The following is a 17,500-nucleotide window of genomic DNA, read 5'->3' as shown; positions in this document are numbered from 1 at the left end:
GAGGATGAGGGAGGAGGGTGGGGGGGGGTAGTGGTTGGGGGGGGGATGAGGGAGAAGAGTGGGGGGGTAGTGGTTGGGGTAGGGATGAGGGAAAAGGGTGGGGGTGGGGGGGTGGAGATGATGAAGAGGGGAGGGGGGGTAGATGATGGAGAGGGGAGGGGGGGGAGCTCACAAAAATGTCAGGTGGATGGTCAATATATTAAGGAAGACATGCTGAAAATTTAATCAGTATAGATCTTGCAAGTTATGAACAATGTTGCCAAAAAAAAAAAAAAAGAGTGAAGAAGAGGTGTTGGTGTCGCTACAATCATCTGCACAGTCTTTAATAACACAACACAATCAAATATATCTTTTACACGTTAAAGAAATAAATTATTATATTCTGGCTTCGTTTTTATGTTTTTAGACTGTATCATTACCCAGAAGAACAGTTTCTGCAGGCTTAAAACATGTGTTTCTGGCAGAGTAATTGGCAAGAATACTAGATAAACACTAATTTGGCTCCAGCTATACCTGAGGAAGCTAGTAAGGTCTCGCGTATAATAATATCAACTATTGCATACCAGTTCACACAAGTTAGTCATTTTAGCGGACATTCATTTCTGACTAGTTTTTATTGAAAAATTATATGAAGATCTTGGTAAAATTGTCGAGTATTCAAGCCACATAATTGTTTACCTGGTTAATATATGGTCTTCTAATTCACCGAGATAAGTATTGCTATCGTGTTGGAGTGCCTCGACGTATTGAAGTGTCTCGACGTATTGTTATCGTGTTGAAGTGCCTAGACGTATTGTTATCGTGTTGAAGTGTCTCGACGTATTGTTATCGTGTTGAAGTGTCTCGACGTATTTTAAATTCAAATTTTAAATTTTGCCCCGAGGGGCGAGTTTATTGGGCAGCGCCACTCATCCTGTGAATGGAGATGCCGCCATTGCAACATGTACAACACTCCCCAATAGGAAGAAAACCCGCTGGGTAGTTCATTCGGTCACTTGTACCCAGACACAGCTGGGACTTGCTTAACTGTCTCAAGTGAACAGTTCCTTAAACAAGAAGATTAACATCTGTCAACCCTTAAACGCTTACATTAACTTGCGGGTGCAAAATGGGGGAATCTTTTAAAAACAGTATCAATATTTGACAAATAGTGTTTTCCTAACTCAAACAATGTGGAGTTTATTATTCTATACATATTTCTAATGTCTCTCAGGTGTTCACATTCTTTCAGGTAGTGGTCAAGGTGGTGTCCATCACTCTCATCACAGATTCTGCAACTCCACTGCTTAGCTGTTGTTTCCATTCCGAATCGCCATGGATATTTGTATCCAAGACGGATTCTCGGTATTACTGGTTCTCTCCCACGGCCACCTCCTCTTCGTCCATAATGATTAGGGTTGCCAGCTGCAACCTTGTTGTACCATCGCACAGATTCACTGGTTTGTGCTTCTATTCTCCTTTCCTCAGTTACCTTGTCACGGTGATGTTGCCTGACAATACCTCTAATTTGTAGTATATTCTTGGGTATGAAGTATTCAATATGGTCTCCTTCAGCGCCTTCAGCAGCCAGCACATCTGCTCGTTCATTCCCACATATTCCAACATGGGAGGGGGTCCACAGGAACTTGACGACTCTTCCCTGGTTGATTAGTACCCTCACAGCTCTCTTAATTTTAGCGACTATCGCATGATTTTCTGGCCGATTTTTACTTAGGCTTTGTAGCACTGCTTTTGAGTCAGTGCAGATCACTGAACCATTAGTGTCCCGTTCAAGGAATCTTAACGAGATAACAATGGCAGTTAGCTCCGCTTGCGTTGAAGAGGCATAGTTTTCAATGCGTGTTTTTTCTTCACTTCTGCGTTAAAAGGCATAATTCATAATTACAGTGTATGCTGCACCAGCCCTGCCATTGACTGGATTGGATGACCCATCAGTGTAAATTTGATCTAGTTCATCTCCGGCTTCTTTATAAATGTCCCCGAGATACTTGTGCGTCATTTCTTGTGGTATCATGTTGGATTTTTTTTATTATCATCAATGCCATTTCATTGATGATAATCCTGCACGAGTCATCTTCCCAGGGAGGTAACCTCTCTACAGGCATGAGCTCACGGGCTTGCTCAAGCAGGTGAAGTTCTTTGAGGTAGCAGACTGATCTGTGATGGCATTTTTTGCTTCTCCTGTTTCTTCCTGTAAGTAACACAGAACTCAGTTTTTCTTGTCAATATCATTGCAATGGGGATCTCTGGCTATGCTAATTGCAAGCTTAGCATTCAGTTTCTTAATTCTGCTTTTAACACTGGAGAGGGAAAATTCCTCTCGTAGATCAGACGATTTGGCAGTTCTTGGAACTCCAAGAATGATTGTCATGACTTCATTCTGTATACTTTCGTATTGTTATCGTGTTGGAGTGTCTCGATGTCTATACCAGTATCTTGCCTGAGAATTTGACATATTCAGGTATCGTACTGGAGTGCCTCACTCACACAGGTATTGCGCTTGTATGTCTCGTCTATACATTTATTGCAACTTTCCGATGGCCAATACACGTCTCAAGGCCACAACAAGATCTTTCTGACCACAACAAGTATAATTTAGTCCTGAATTAAATAAAAAACTTTATTCATAAATAATTATGCATTTGTAATTGAGAAAGCTTTCATACCAATCATAGTAGAGTCATTGTATAAGAGTCAGTACAACATCATCACAGGAAGTAGTCATTAGTATTACCAGAATTAGAATCTATATAGGACGAGTTAGGAGGTACTAATGCAGAGTTTTAAGGCAACTATGGAATTAGTTAGGAGCGAGGGAGGGAGTTGTGTTATATGTGGACTTCTTCTGAGAAAGGGGTAGGTGGAATGGAATGGTTGTCGAGGGCACTTTGTGTCAAATGCCGACTGGACACGTATCGTAAATCAATTGAAAGTTCATTTATTGATAACTGGGAACACTTGTATGGGATAAATGATATGTTTGCACGGGATGGGGTGCATTTATCTAGGGCTGAGGTTGTGGCTTTTGCCACCTTAATGGAGTATTAAAAGTATCAACACATAACAGAACAGGAAACAATGGGTATAACTTGGAATAGTTTCGATTTAGGAAAGACCTGGGTAAATACTGGATCGGTAACAGGGTTGTTGATTTGTGGAACCAATTGCCGGGTAACATAATAGGGTCCCTTGATTGTTTCATGCGTAGGTTAGACATATATATGAATGAGTTTGGGTTGATATAAATAGGAGCTGCCTCGTATGGGCCAATAGTTTTTGCAGTTTCCATGATTTTTTTTTAACTAAGACTAGGGTTCTTAAGGGCTGCCAAATGACCTACATAGTGAAACTGCAAGCAGGAGCTGTTATCCTACCTCAGCTCATCTGAAGCGCCAACTTTATCAAAATATTAAATACGTACCCAACTCAATTAATGATTAATCAACCAGTTAATCCATGGGATAACTGGAATTTATCAGTTGGTTTTGTAAATGCACCTAGGAAAGATAGTGTACACTCTACATTATTACAAAAGTTAACACTGCAGCATCACTGAAAGTGCTCAGGGTATGGGTAACGACGTGTATCAGTGCTATACCGACGGTTCTGTAGAAGAAGGTGGACGATGTACCGGATTTACATGTAATATATTTGAACAATCTTCTCTCGTACCTACAGCAATGAAGCGCGTCAATGACTGGGCAAGTACAACTCCAACCGAACTTGCAGATATATACCTTGCCACTGAATTTTTAAAAGACAAAGGCAGTGGACTTATATACTCGCAGAGTGCACTCCTGACACTGAACGTACATAGTAGTGACACCCAGAAAATAGTCAGTGATATACGAATGAATGTTTTAGCTGCGAAGGAAAACAGATTTGAAATTAAATTCTTATGGATACCATCACATGTTGGCATCTCAAAGCATGAAATTGTTGATATGCTTGCAAAGTCAGCCTGTAGAAAACCAGTTGTAGAAATTGATATGGGTGTTTCATTAGCAGTGACAAAGATAATGCTTAAACAAATATCTAATGAATATCTTACTGACCTAACAAATTCACAATGACCTGAGAGTTGTAGCATTAAACATTATGACAAATATCCTGAGGAGACATTTACATATTGGACTAATTGAGCAAGAACTCAGCAATGAGATGTTATAGTGGCCAGAATACGCCTAGGATATAGACGCATCTGGTAGCCTTCTCACAACCCAAATGTCGAGTACACAATGTGTCAACTTTGTGAAAGTGTCGGAATACACCATGTGTCAACTTTGTGAAAGTGTCGAAATACACCATGTGTCAACTTTGTGAAAGTGTCGGAATACACCACGTGTCAACTTTGTGAAAGTGTCGAAATACACCATGTGTTAACTTTGGGAAAATGTCGGAATACACCATGTGTCAACTTTGTGAAAGTGTCGGAATACACCACGTGTCAACTTTGTGAAAGTGTCGGAATACACCATGTGTCAACCTTGTGAAAGATAAAACATTCACTCCCTTGAACATTATATTGTAGAATGTCCCATATTGACTGACTTTCGCCCTCCTGAGCTGAGGTATGTTCAACTCTGTAACTACTATATGAATACTGGAACACTTTATGATATATTGGACTTGTACCCAAGATTGACTATGTAATGTATTAGTTATATAAAGTATGTGATGTAACTATGACCTAAGCTTGCAAAAGTATCTTAACCACCTTCAGTTGTTAAGTGCTTAACAACACACTGGTTTCTATAGCAACTATTTTACCCTGTCAAAGTAGGAGAGACATAAATGTACAAGTGTTATAAGTTATTAGTGTTTATTTCCTTCTCGATTTTCGCGTCGACAAAATTAGAAATATTTCTGCTCAATATTTTTGCAAATATTTCTGCTCAAACCTGAATCTAAACCATTTATATATTTTATGAATAACAGAGGTCCCAGGATAGAGCCTTGAGGCACTCCACTTACAACATTTACCCAGTCTGACTTAACCCTATTTATACTAACGCTTTGTTTCCTTTGGTATAGCCATGCCCTAATCCAACTTAATATAGCACCCCCAATACCATGAGCCTCAATATTTGTAATCAATCTATCATGAGGCATTGCATCAAAAGCTTTGTTAAAGTCAAGGTAAACAACGTCAAACGTTTTCACCATCAACTGCCTCAACTATGCTGGAATAGAATGATTGCAAAATTGTTAAACAGGAACGTTAGTAAAACCATGTTGTGAATCATTTATTAGTCTATGGTGTTCAAGATGAAGACGAATGGCTTTTGCGTTTGAGGAATAAAGTTTGTCAATAAATATATTGCAAACCCTGAAGTTGAGTAATGAAGAGATCGTCTTTCTGTATTACAACAATATATCACGATGAACAAATTTAGATTTTAGATATAGATTTAGATACAGATTTTGACGTAACTGCTGGGGTGGAGTGCTTTATTTTTAGGGAGGTAATTACTAATTTGAGAAATAATTTTAAGTAGAAGAGGTTTGGGTGGAAGAGAGTTTATAGTTCTGAGAAATGTGTGAAGGATTTAACCAACACCTGACACTGGTTTGGAATTCTTGGAAGAATAATAATTTTATTTTTTGTGAATTGATGGCAGACGCTCAGCAGACTACCTGAGTCTGCTGAAGCAGACGCTCTAAAACTACCTATAGACGGTAATTGTGTTTATAATTAAGGAAGAGTACAGAGGTGCTACAAGAGAGGAAGAACTCCAGAGGGGCTACAAGAGAGGAAGAACTCCAGAGGTGTTTCAAGAGAGGGAGAACGCCAGAGGTGCTTCAAGAGAGGGAGAACGCCAGAGGTGCTACAAGAGAGGGAGAACGCCAGAGGGTCTACAAGAGATGTAAAGTGCGGAATTTCTACAAAAGAGGTAGACTACACAAGAGGTACAAGATATACATTGTAAATTAAGAGTTGCAACATCCTCTAAAAGTTAACGTGAATGATATGAAGAACCACCTTTGCTAGTTAGTAAACTGCCTCGGAATGTATAGCACCGTTGAAGGAGGAGAACTTGAAAGTTCTGAAGGACCTTACATGTATCCTCAAGTATCCTCCTGTATCCTCCTGTGTCAGGATACAGGGAAGTGTGGTGAGAGATTTGAAAGTGTTGTGAAGTGTTGCAGAGTCTGTGGATGCTAGGAGATGATTTTCTACAGCTTCAGTGAAGACTGCTTTATCTGTCGATATTTCCGAGGATCAACGTCCCCGCGGCCCGGTCTCTGACCTGAGCGTCCTGGTTGGTCTGGTCTGGTCTGATTAACCAGGCTGTTCGATGCTGCTGCTAGCAGCTGTATTAAAGTCCAGCTTTTCTCAGAAAGTTTGAGAATGAGACATTTTGAGGTTTTATGAGATAATGAGGTATGGGAAGTTGCTCGTTGTTACATAGTTTCAAAAGTGGCTTGAAATACATGGTGAATGTATGAGTGGAGAGTAAAAATACATTGTGAGTAAACTACCTTGTGAGTAAAACTACACTGTGAGTAAAACTACACTGTGAGTAAAATACATTTGTGAGTAAAATAGACTGTAAAATACTTTGTAAATAAAATACATTGTAGAAAAACATTGTGAGCAAAATACATTGTAAAATACGTTGTAAAAATACATTGTGACTAAACTACATTGTAAATACATTGTGAGTAAACTATTATATGAAATACATTGTGAGTAAACTATTATATGAAATACATTGTGAGTAAACTTCATTGTAAAATACAATGTGAGTAAATACATTGTAATATACAATGTGAGTAAATACCTTGTAAAATACTGAGCAAATTGCATTGTAAAATACATTGCGCGTAAATACAATGTAAAATATATTGTGAGTAAAATACATTGTAAAATACATTGTGAGTAAATACAGTGTAAAATATAGTGCGAGTAAAATAAATTTAAAAATACGTTGTGAGTAAACTACACTTCGAGTTAAATATATTGTGAGTAAAACAATAAACAAATAATAAGACTTCATTTACCTGTGAATTAACTACAACATAATAACTCACACAAAATATAACTGGCATAGCAACAAACCATTCGAGTCAAAGCTATCGTTAACCCCCCCCCCTTCCCTTATAACCCCCTCCTCCCCAACCCTCCCCAACCCTGGTGGTGGAGGACCGGTGGCGGGTTAAGCCGGGGCCCAACAACCCGGATAGTGGTCCAGAACACCCCAACCCTAAGCCCAACACCCCATCCCTAAGCCCCTGACAAAGCCCATCATCCACAGCTCCGTAATCTCCCACAAACTCCTCTCTCTCCCACTGCCAGCTCCTGGGGGCGCCAGGCTTTACCCAGCAAACCCTGGGCTTAAGGCCAGTGATTAACACAGGTGTACGTGAGGGCCAACTGTGTTGGCTTACTGTTTTAGAGCCTTCCTTGAACACTGCCGCCATGTGGCTGCCAGAGTAGTAGAGCTGACGTTTGTCTAGAGAGCAGAGCAATCACACGGTGGCCAACTGAACGGAGTCACCACACAGTGATCAACACACACACACACACACCCACACACACCCACACAAACCCCCCCCACACACACAACCCCCCAACACACACAACCCCCCCCCCCACACACACAAAACACCCCCACACACACAAAACACCCCCACACACACAAAACACCCCCACACACACAAATCACCCCTCCCCACAAACACAACCCCCTCCCCATACAGAAAACACCCCTCCTACCTCACACACCCCCCCCCCCATACACACACACACACACACACAAAATCCCCCCCCCCCTTACAAACAAACACAAAACACCCCCCCCCCCGCACACATACACAACCCCCCCACACACCCACATACACATATGCCAGCTCCCACCGACCTTAAGACCATAAGACCGGTTTAGCGTCGTTTTGGTTGGACAAACAAGTTCTAGCGACCCATTTTCCGAGCCAACATCTCAGCGAGTGCCACTGAAGTGTTCAACAACGCTGGAAGCTGGGAATTTCGTGAACTCTGAAGAGTAGAACTGTTTTCTGTGAAGAAAATTCGCGTTGTGGCCGAATCTGCCGGTGGTGACAGCTGGCAGGGCAGAGTTGTCCCAGACTAGCGCCTTGTGAGGTCCTGTTATCACAAGATAACGCCGTAAAAACCACATCTCTGGGATTTATTCACCTGTTGTGCCTGGCAGAGGCAATTGGCACGTTTTCTATCTTAAGGGAGTCCTTTGCAACGATGGAAGCAGGAGGAGAAGAGAAATCACAAAATAACTTGGAGGAACTCTCAACTGAGAGAGAGGAACTCTATTATTCTCTCCAGAGCTCTGCCTCTCTCCAGAGCTCTGCCTCTCTCCAGAGCTCTGCCTCTCTCCAGAGCCTGTCTCTTACCCCAGCTCTGACTCTCACCCCAGCTCTGCCTCTCACCCCAGCACTGCCTCTCACCCCAGCTCTGCCTCTCACCCAAGCTCTGCCTCTCACCCCAGCTCTGCCTCTCACCTCAGCTCTGCCTCTCACCCCAGCGCTGACTTTCACCCCAGCTCTGCCTCTCACCCCAGCTCTGCCTCTCACCCCAGCGCTGACTCTCACCCCAGCTCTGCCTCTCACCCCAGCGCTGACTTTCACCCCAGCTTTGCCTCTCACCCCAGCACTGCCTCTCACCCCAGCGCTGGCTCTCACCCCAGCACTGACTCTCACCCCAGCGCTGACTCTCACCCCAGCTCTAACTCTCACCCCAGCGCTGACTCTCACCCCAGCTCTGCCTCTCACCCCAGCGCTGACTTTCACCCCAGCTTTGCCTCTCACCCCAGCACTGCCTCTCACCCCAGCGCTGACTCTCACCCCAGCACTGACTCTCACCCCAGCGCTGACTCTCACCCCAGCTCTGACTCTCACCCCAGCGCTGACTCTTACCCCAGCTCTGACTCTCACCCCAGCTCTGCCTCTCACCCCAGCTCTGCCTCTCACCCCAGCTCTGACTCTCACCCCAGCTCTGCCTCCTCTGACTCTCACCCCAGCTCTGCCTCCTCTGACTCTCACCCCAGCTCTGCCTCCTCTGACTCTCACCCCAGCTCTGCCTCTCACCCCAGCTCTGCCACTCACCCCAGCTCTGCCTCTCACCCCAGCTTTGAATCTCACCCCAGCTCTGACTCTCACCCCAGCTCTGACTCTCACCCCAGCTCTGACTCTCACCCCAGCTCTGACTCTCACCCCAGGGTTGTAATTCACAAGTTAGTAGGAATTATTAGCTAGAGGATCATTACTACAACACTTGTGGATTACAACACCAGCTCTGCCTCTCACCCAAGCTCTGCCTCTCACCCCAGCTCTGCCTCTCACCCCAGCTCTGCCTCTCACCCCAGCTCTGCCTCTCACCCCAGCCCTGACTCTCACCCTAGCCCTGCCTCTCACCCCAGCTCTGCCTCTTACCCCAGCTCTGCGTCTCACCCCAACCCTGACTCTCACCCCAGCGCTGACTCTCACCCCAGCTCTGACTCTCACCCCAGCTCTGACTCTCACCCCAGCCCTGCCTCTCACCCCAGCCCTGACTCTCACCCCAGCCCTGACTCTCACCCAGGCCCTGACTCTCACCCCAGCCCTGACTCTCACCCCAGCCCTGACTATCACCCCAGCTCTGCCTCTCACCCCAGCTCTGACTCTCACCCCAGCCCTGACTCTCACCCCAGCTCTGACTCTCACCCCAGCTCTGCCTCTCACCCCAGCTCCGACTCTCACCCCAGCTCCGAATCTCACCCCAGCTCTGCCCCTCACCCCAGCTCTGCCTCTCACCCCAGCTCTGCCTCGCATCCCAGCTCTGCCTCGCATCCCAGCTCTGACTCTCACCCCAGCTCTGCCTCCTCTGACTCTCACCCCAGCCCTGACACTCACCCCAGCTCTGACTCTCACCCCAGCCCTGACTCTCACCCCAGCTCTGCCTCTCACCCCAGCTCTGCCTCTCACCCCAGCTCTGACTCTCACCCCAGCCCTGACTCTCACCCCAGCCCTGACTCTCACCCCAGCGCTGACTCTCACCCCAGCTCTGACTCTCACCCCAGCTCTGACTCTCACCCCAGCTCTGCCTCTCACCCCAGCTCTGCCTCTCACCCCAGCTCTGACTCTCACCCCAGCCCTGACTCTCACCCCAGCCCTGACTCTCACCCCAGCCCTGACTCTCACCCCAGCTCTGACTCTCACCCCAGCTCTGACTCTAACCCAAGCTCTGACTCTAACCCCAGCTCTGCCTCTCACCCCAGCTCTGCCTCTCACCCCAGCCCTGACTCTCACCCCAGCCCTTACTCTCACCCCAGCCCTGACTCTCTCCCCAGCCCTGACTCTCTCCCCAAGTCTGACTCTCACCCCAGCTCTGCCTCCTCTGACTCTCACCCCAGCTCTGACTCTCATCCCAGCTCTGACTCTCACCCCAGCTCTGACTCTCACCCCAGTGCTGCCTCTCACTCCAGCTCTGACTCTCACCCCAGCTCTGACTCTCACCCCAGCGCTGACTCTCACCCCAGCTCTGCCTCTCACCCCAGTTCTGCCTCTCACCCCAGCTCTGACTCTCACCCCAGCTCTGCCTCTCACCCCAGCTCTGCCTCTCACCCCAGCGCTGACTTTCACCCCAGCTCTGCCTCTCACCCCAGCTCTGCCTCTCACCCCAGCGCTGATTCTCACCCCAGCCCTGACTCTCACCCCAGCGCTGCCTCCTCTGACTCTCACCCCAGCTTTGACTTTCACCCCAGCTCTGCCTCTCACCATAGCTCTGCCTCTCACCCCAGCTCTGACTCTCACCCCAGCCCTGCCTCCTCTGACTCGCACCCCAGCTCTGCCTCCTCTGACTCTCACCCCAGCTCTGAATCTCACCCCAGCTCTGACTCTCACCCCAGCTCTGACTCTCACCCCAGCTCTGACTCTCACCCCAGCTCTGCCTCTCACCCCAGCTCTGCCTCTCACCCCAGCTCTGCCTCTCGCCCCAGCCCTGACTCTCACCCCAGCCCTGACTCTCACCCCTGCCCTGACTCTCACCCCAGCCCTGCCTCTCACCCCAGCTCTGCCTCTCACCCCAGCTCTGCCTCTCACCCCAGCCTTGACTCTCACCCCAGCCCTGACTCTCACCTCAGCCCTGACTCTCACCCCAGTCCTGATTCTCACCCCAGCCCTGACTATCACCCCAGCTCTGACTCTCACCCCAGCTCTGCCTCTCACCCCAGCTCTGCCTCTCACCCCAGCTCGGCATCTCACCCCCTCTCTGAATCTCACCCCTGCTCTGACTCTCACCCCAGCTCTGACTCTCACCCCAGCGCTGACTCTCACACCAGCTCTGCCTCTCACCCCAGCTCTGCCTCCTCTGACTCTCACCCCAGCTCGGCCTCTCACCCCCGCTCTGAATCTCACCCCTGCTCTGACTCTCACCCCAGCTATGACTCTCACCCCAGCTCTGACTCTCACACCAGCTCTGCCTCTCACCCCAGCTCTGCCTCCTCTGACTCTCACCCCAGCTCTGACTCTCACCCCAGCTCTGACTCTCACCCCAGCGCTGACTCTCATCCCAGCTCTGCCTCTCACCCCAGCTCTGCCTCTCACCCAAGCTCTGACTCTCACCCCAGCGCTGACTCTCACCCCAGCTCTGCCTCTCACCCCAGCTCTGACTCTCACCCCAGCTCTGACTCTCACCCCAGCCCTGACTCTCACCCCAGCTCTGCCTCTCACCCCAGCTCTGCCTCCTCTGACTCTCACCCCAGCTCTGCCTCCTCTGACTCTCACCCCAGCTCTGCCTCTCACCCCAGCTCTGCCTCTCACCCCAGCTCTGACTCTCACCCCAGCGCTGACTCTCACCCCAGCGCTGACTCTCACCCCAGCGCTGACTCTCACCCCAGCTCTGCCTCTCACCCAAGTCCTGACTCTCACCCCAGCGCTGACTCTCACCCCAGCTCTGCCTCTCACCCCAGGTCTGACTCTCACCCCAGCTCTGACTCTCACCCGAGCTCTGACTCTCACCCCAGCTCTGCCTCTCACCCCAGCTCTGCCTCCTCTGACTCTCACCCCAGCTCTGCCTCTCACCCAAGCTCTGACTCTCACCCCAGCTCTGACTCTCACCCAAGCTCTGACTCTCACCCCAGCCCTGACTCTCACCCCAGCCCTGACTCTCACCCCAGCTCTGACTCTCACCCCAGCTCTGCCTCTTACCCCAGCTCTGATTCTCACCCCAGCTCTGCCTCTCACCCCAGCTCTCTCACCACAGTCCTGACTCTCACTCCAGGTCTGACTCTCACCCCAGCTCTGCCTCTCACCCCAGCTCTGCCTCTCACCCCAGCTCTGACTCTCACCCCAGCTCTGACTCTCACTCCAGCCCTGACTCTCACTCCAGCTCTGCCTCTCACCCCAGTCCTGACTCTCACCCCAGCCCTGACTCTCACCCCAGCTCTGACTCTCACTCCAGGTCTGACTCTCACCCCAGCTCTGCCTCTCACCCCAGCCCTGACTCTCACCCCAACTCTGACTCTCACCCCAGCGCTGACTCTCACTCCAGCTCTACCTCTCACTCCAGCTCTGCCTCTCACCCCAGTCCTGACTCTCACCCCAGCTCTGACTCTCACCCCAGCTCTGCCTCTCACCCCAGCTCGGCCTCTCACCCCCGCTCTGCCTCTCACCCCCGCTCTGCCTCTCACCCCTGCTCTGAATCTCACCCCAGCTCTGAATCTCACCCCAGCTCTGACTCTCACCCCTGCTCTGCCTCTCACCCCAGCTCTGACTCTCACCCCAGCTCTGCCTCTCACCCCAGCTCGGCCTCCTCTGACTCTCACCCCAGCCTGACTCTCACCCCAGCTCTGACTCTCACCCCAGTCCTGACTCTCACCCCAGCGCTGACTCTCACCCCAGCTCTGCCTCTCACCCCAGCTCTGACTCTCACCCCAGTCCTGACTCTCACCCCAGCCCTGACTCTCACCCCAGCCCTGACTCTCACCCCAGCTCTTCCTCTCACCCCAGCTCTGACTCTCACCCCAGCCCTGACTCTCACCCCAGCTCTGCCTCTCACCCCAGCTCTGCCTCTCACCCCAGCTCTGCCTCTCACCACAGCTCTGACTCTCACCCCAGCCCTGACTCTCACCCCAGCCCTGACTCTCACCCCAGCTCTGCCTCTCACCCCAGCTCTGCCTCTCACCCCAGCTCTGCCTCTCACACCAGCTCTGCCTCTCACCCCAGCTCTGCCTCTCACCCCAGCTGTGCCTCGCATCCCAGCTCTGACTCTCTCCCCAACTCTACCTCCTCTGACTCTCACCCCAGCCCTGACTCTCACCCCAGCCCTGACTCTCACCCCTGCTCTGACTCTCACCCCAGCCCTGACTCTCACCCCAGCTTTGCCTCTCACCCCAGCTCTGCCTCTCACCCCAGCTCTGACTCTCACCCCAGCCCTGACTCTCACCGCAGCCCTGACTCTCACCCCAGCGCTGACTCTCACCCCAGCTCTGCCTCTTACCCTAGCTCTGCCTCTCACCCCAGTTCTGACTCTCACCTTAGCCCTGCCTCTCACCCCAGCCCTGACTCTCACCCCAGCCCTAACTCTCACCCCAGCTCTGACTCTCACCCCAGCGCTGACTCTCACCCCAGCTCTGCCTACCACCCCAGCTCTGCCTCTCACCCCAGTCCTAACTCTCACCCCAGCCCTGACTCTCACCCCAGCTCTGACTCTCACCCCAGCTCTGACTCTCACCCCAGCTCTGCCTCTCACCCCAGCTCTGCCTCCTCTGACTCTCACCCAAGCTCTGCCTCTCACCCCAGCTCTGCCTCTCACCCCAGCTCTGCCTCTCACCCCAGCTCTGACTCTCACCCCAGCTCTGACTCTCACCCCAGCTCTGCCTCTCACCCCAGCTCTGACTCTCACCCCAGCTCTGACTCTCACCCCAGCCCTGACTCTCACCCCAGCTCTGACTATCACCCCAGCTCTGCCTCTCACCCCAGCTCTGACTCTCACCCCAGCCCTGACTCTCACCCCAGCCCTGACTCACACACCAGCTCTGACTCTCACCCCAGCTCTGCCTCTCACCCCAGCTCTGCCTCTCACCCCAGCTCTGCCTCTCACCCCAGCTCCGACTCTCACCCCAGCTCTGCCTCTCACCCCAGCTCTGCCCCTCACCCCAGCTCTGCCTCTCACCCCAGCTCTGCCTCTCACCCCAGCGCTGACTCTCACCCCAGCTCTGACTCTCACTCCAGCCCTGACTCTCACTCCAGCTCTGCCTCTCACCCCAGTCCTGACTCTCACCCCAGCCCTGACTCTCACCCCAGCTCTGACTCTCACTCCAGGTCTGACTCTCACCCCAGCTCTGCCTCTCACCCCAGCCCTGACTCTCACCCCAACTCTGACTCTCACCCCAGCTCTGACTCTCACTCCAGCTCTACCTCTCACTCCAGCTCTACCTCTCACTCCAGCTCTGCCTCTCACCCCAGTCCTGACTCTCACCCCAGCTCTGACTCTCACCCCAGCTCTGCCTCTCACCCCAGCTCGGCCTCCCACCCCCGCTCTGCCTCTCACCCCCGCTCTGCCTCTCACCCCAGCTCTGAATCTCACCCCAGCTCTGAATCTCACCGCAGCTCTGAATCTCACCCCAGCTCTGCCTCTCACCCCAGCTCTGACTCTCACCCCAGCACTGCCTCTCACCCCAGCTCGGCCTCCTCTGACTCTCACCCCAGCCTGACTCTCACCCCAGCTCTGACTCTCACCCCAGTCCTGACTCTCACCCCAGCGCTGACTCTCACCCCAGCTCTGCCTCTCACCCCAGCTCTGACTCTCACCCCAGTCCTGACTCTCACCCCAGCCCTGACTCTCACCCCAGCCCTGACTCTCACCCCAGCTCTGCCTCTCACCCCAGCTCTGACTCTCACCCCAGCCCTGACTCTCACCCCAGCTCTGACTCTCACTCCAGGTCTGACTCTCACCCCAGCTCTGCCTCTCACCCCAGCCCTGACTCTCACCCAAACTCTGACTCTCACCCCAGCTCTGACTCTCACTCCAGCTCTACCTCTCACTCCAGCTCTACCTCTCACTCCAGCTCTGCCTCTCACCCCAGTCCTGACTCTCACCCCAGCTCTGACTCTCACCCCAGCTCTGCCTCTCACCCCAGCTCGGCCTCCCACCCCCGCTCTGCCTCTCACCCCCGCTCTGCCTCTCACCCCAGCTCTGAATCTCACCCCAGCTCTGAATCTCACCCCAGCTCTGAATCTCACCCCAGCTGTGCCTCTCACCCCAGCTCTGACTCTCACCCCAGCTCTGCCTCTCACCCCAGCTCGGCCTCCTCTGACTCTCACCCCAGCCTGACTCTCACCCCAGCTCTGACTCTCACCCCAGTCCTGACTCTCACCCCAGCGCTGACTCTCACCCCAGCTCTGCCTCTCACCCCAGCTCTGACTCTCACCCCAGTCCTGACTCTCACCCCAGCCCTGACTCTCACCCCAGCCCTGACTCTCACCCCAGCTCTGCCTCTCACCCCAGCTCTGACTCTCACCCCAGCCCTGACTCTCACCCCAGCTCTGCCTCTCACCCCAGCTCTGCCTCTCACCCCAGCTCTGCCTCTCACCACAGCTCTGACTCTCACCCCAGCCCTGACTCTCACCCCAGCCCTGACTCTCACCCCAGCTCTGCCTCTCACCCCAGCTCTGCCTCTCACCCCAGCTCTGCCTCTCACCCCAGCTCTGCCTCTCACCCCAGCTCTGCCTCTCACCCCAGTTCTGCCTCGCATCCCAGCTCTGACTCTCACCCCAGCTCTACCTCCTCTGACTCTCACCCCAGCTCTGACACTCACCCCAGCTCTGACTCTCACCCCAGCCCTGACTCTCACCCCAGCTTTGCCTCTCACCCCAGCTCTGCCTCTCACCCCAGCTCTGACTCTCACCCCAGCCCTGACTCTCACCGCAGCCCTGACTCTCACCCCAGCGCTGACTCTCACCCCAGCTCTGCCTCTCACCCTAGCTCTGCCTCTCACCCCAGCTCTGACTCTCACCTTAGCCCTGCCTCTCACCCCAGCCCTGACTCTCACCCCAGCCCTAACTCTCACCCCAGCTCTGACTCTCACCCCAGCCCTGACTCTCACCCCAGCTCTGCCAACCACCCAGCTCTGCCTCTCACCTCAGTCCTCACTCTCACCCCAGCCCTGACTCTCACCCCAGCTCTGACTCTCACCCCAGCTCTGACTCTCACCCCAGCTCTGCCTCTCACCCCAGCTCTGCCTCCTCTGACTCTCACCCAAGCTCTGCCTCTCACCCCAGCTCTGCCTCTCACCCCAGCTTTGACTCTCCCCCCAGCTCTGACTCTCACCCCAGCGCTGACTCTCATCCCAGCTCTGCCTCTCACCCCAGCTCTGCCTCTCACCCCAGCTCTGACTCTCACCCCAGCTCTGACTCTCACCCCAGCTCTGCCTCTCACCCCAGCTCTGACTCTCACCCCAGCTCTGCCTCTCACCCCAGCCCTGACTCTCACCCCAGCTCTGACTATCACCCCAGCTCTGCCTCTCACCCTAGCTCTGACTCTCACCCCAGCCCTGACTCTCACCCCAGCCCTGACTCACACACCAGCTCTGACTCTCACCCCAGCTCTGCCTTTCACCCCAGCTCTGCCTCTCACCCCAGCTCTGCCTCTCACCCCAGCTCCGACTCTCACCCCAGCTCTGCCTCTCACCCCAGCTCTGCCCCTCACCCCAGCTCTGCCTCTCACCCCAGTCCTGACTCTCACCCCAGCCCTGACTCTCACCCCAGCTCTGACTCTCACTCCAGGTCTGAACTCACCCCAGCTCTGCCTCTCACCCCAGCCCTGACTCTCACCCCAACTCTGACTCTCACCCCAGCTCTGACTCTCACTCCAGCTCTGCCTCTCACCCCAGTCCTGACTCTCACCCCAGCTCTGACTTTCACCCCAGCTCTGCCTCTCACCCCAGCTCGGCCTCCCACCCCCGCTCTGCCTCTCACCCCCGCTCTGCCTCTCACCCCAGCTCTGAATCTCACCCCAGCTCTGAATCTCACCCCAGCTCTGAATCTCACCCCAGCTCTGCCTCTCACCCCAGCTCTGCCTCTCACCCCAGCTCTGACTCTCACCCCAGCTCTGCCTCCTCTGACTCTCACCACAGCCTGACTCTCACCCCAGCTCTGACTCTCACTCCAGTCCTGACTCTCATCCCAGCGCTGAATCTCACCCCAGCTCTGCCTCTCACCCCAGCTCTGACTCTCACCGCAGTCCTGACTCTCACCCCAGCCCTGACTCTCACCCCAGCCCTGACTCTCACCCCAGCCCTGCCTCTCACCCAGCTCTGACTCTCACCCCTGCCCTGACTCTCACCCCAGCTCTGCCTCTCACCCCAGCTCTGCCTCTCACCCCAGCTCTGCCTCTCACCACAGCTCTGACTCTCACCCCAGCCCTGACTCTCACCCCAGCCCTGACTCTCACCCCAGCTCTGCCTCTCACCCCAGCTCTGCCTCTCACCCCAGCTCTGCCTCTCACCCCAGCTCTGCCTCTCACCCCAGCTCTGCCTCGCATCCC

The sequence above is a fragment of the Procambarus clarkii genome, chromosome 47, assembly GCF_040958095.1.
Source record: "Procambarus clarkii isolate CNS0578487 chromosome 47, FALCON_Pclarkii_2.0, whole genome shotgun sequence".
NCBI classification, from domain to species: Eukaryota; Metazoa; Arthropoda; class Malacostraca; order Decapoda; family Cambaridae; genus Procambarus; species Procambarus clarkii.
Note: the sequence above shows the minus strand (reverse complement) of the source record.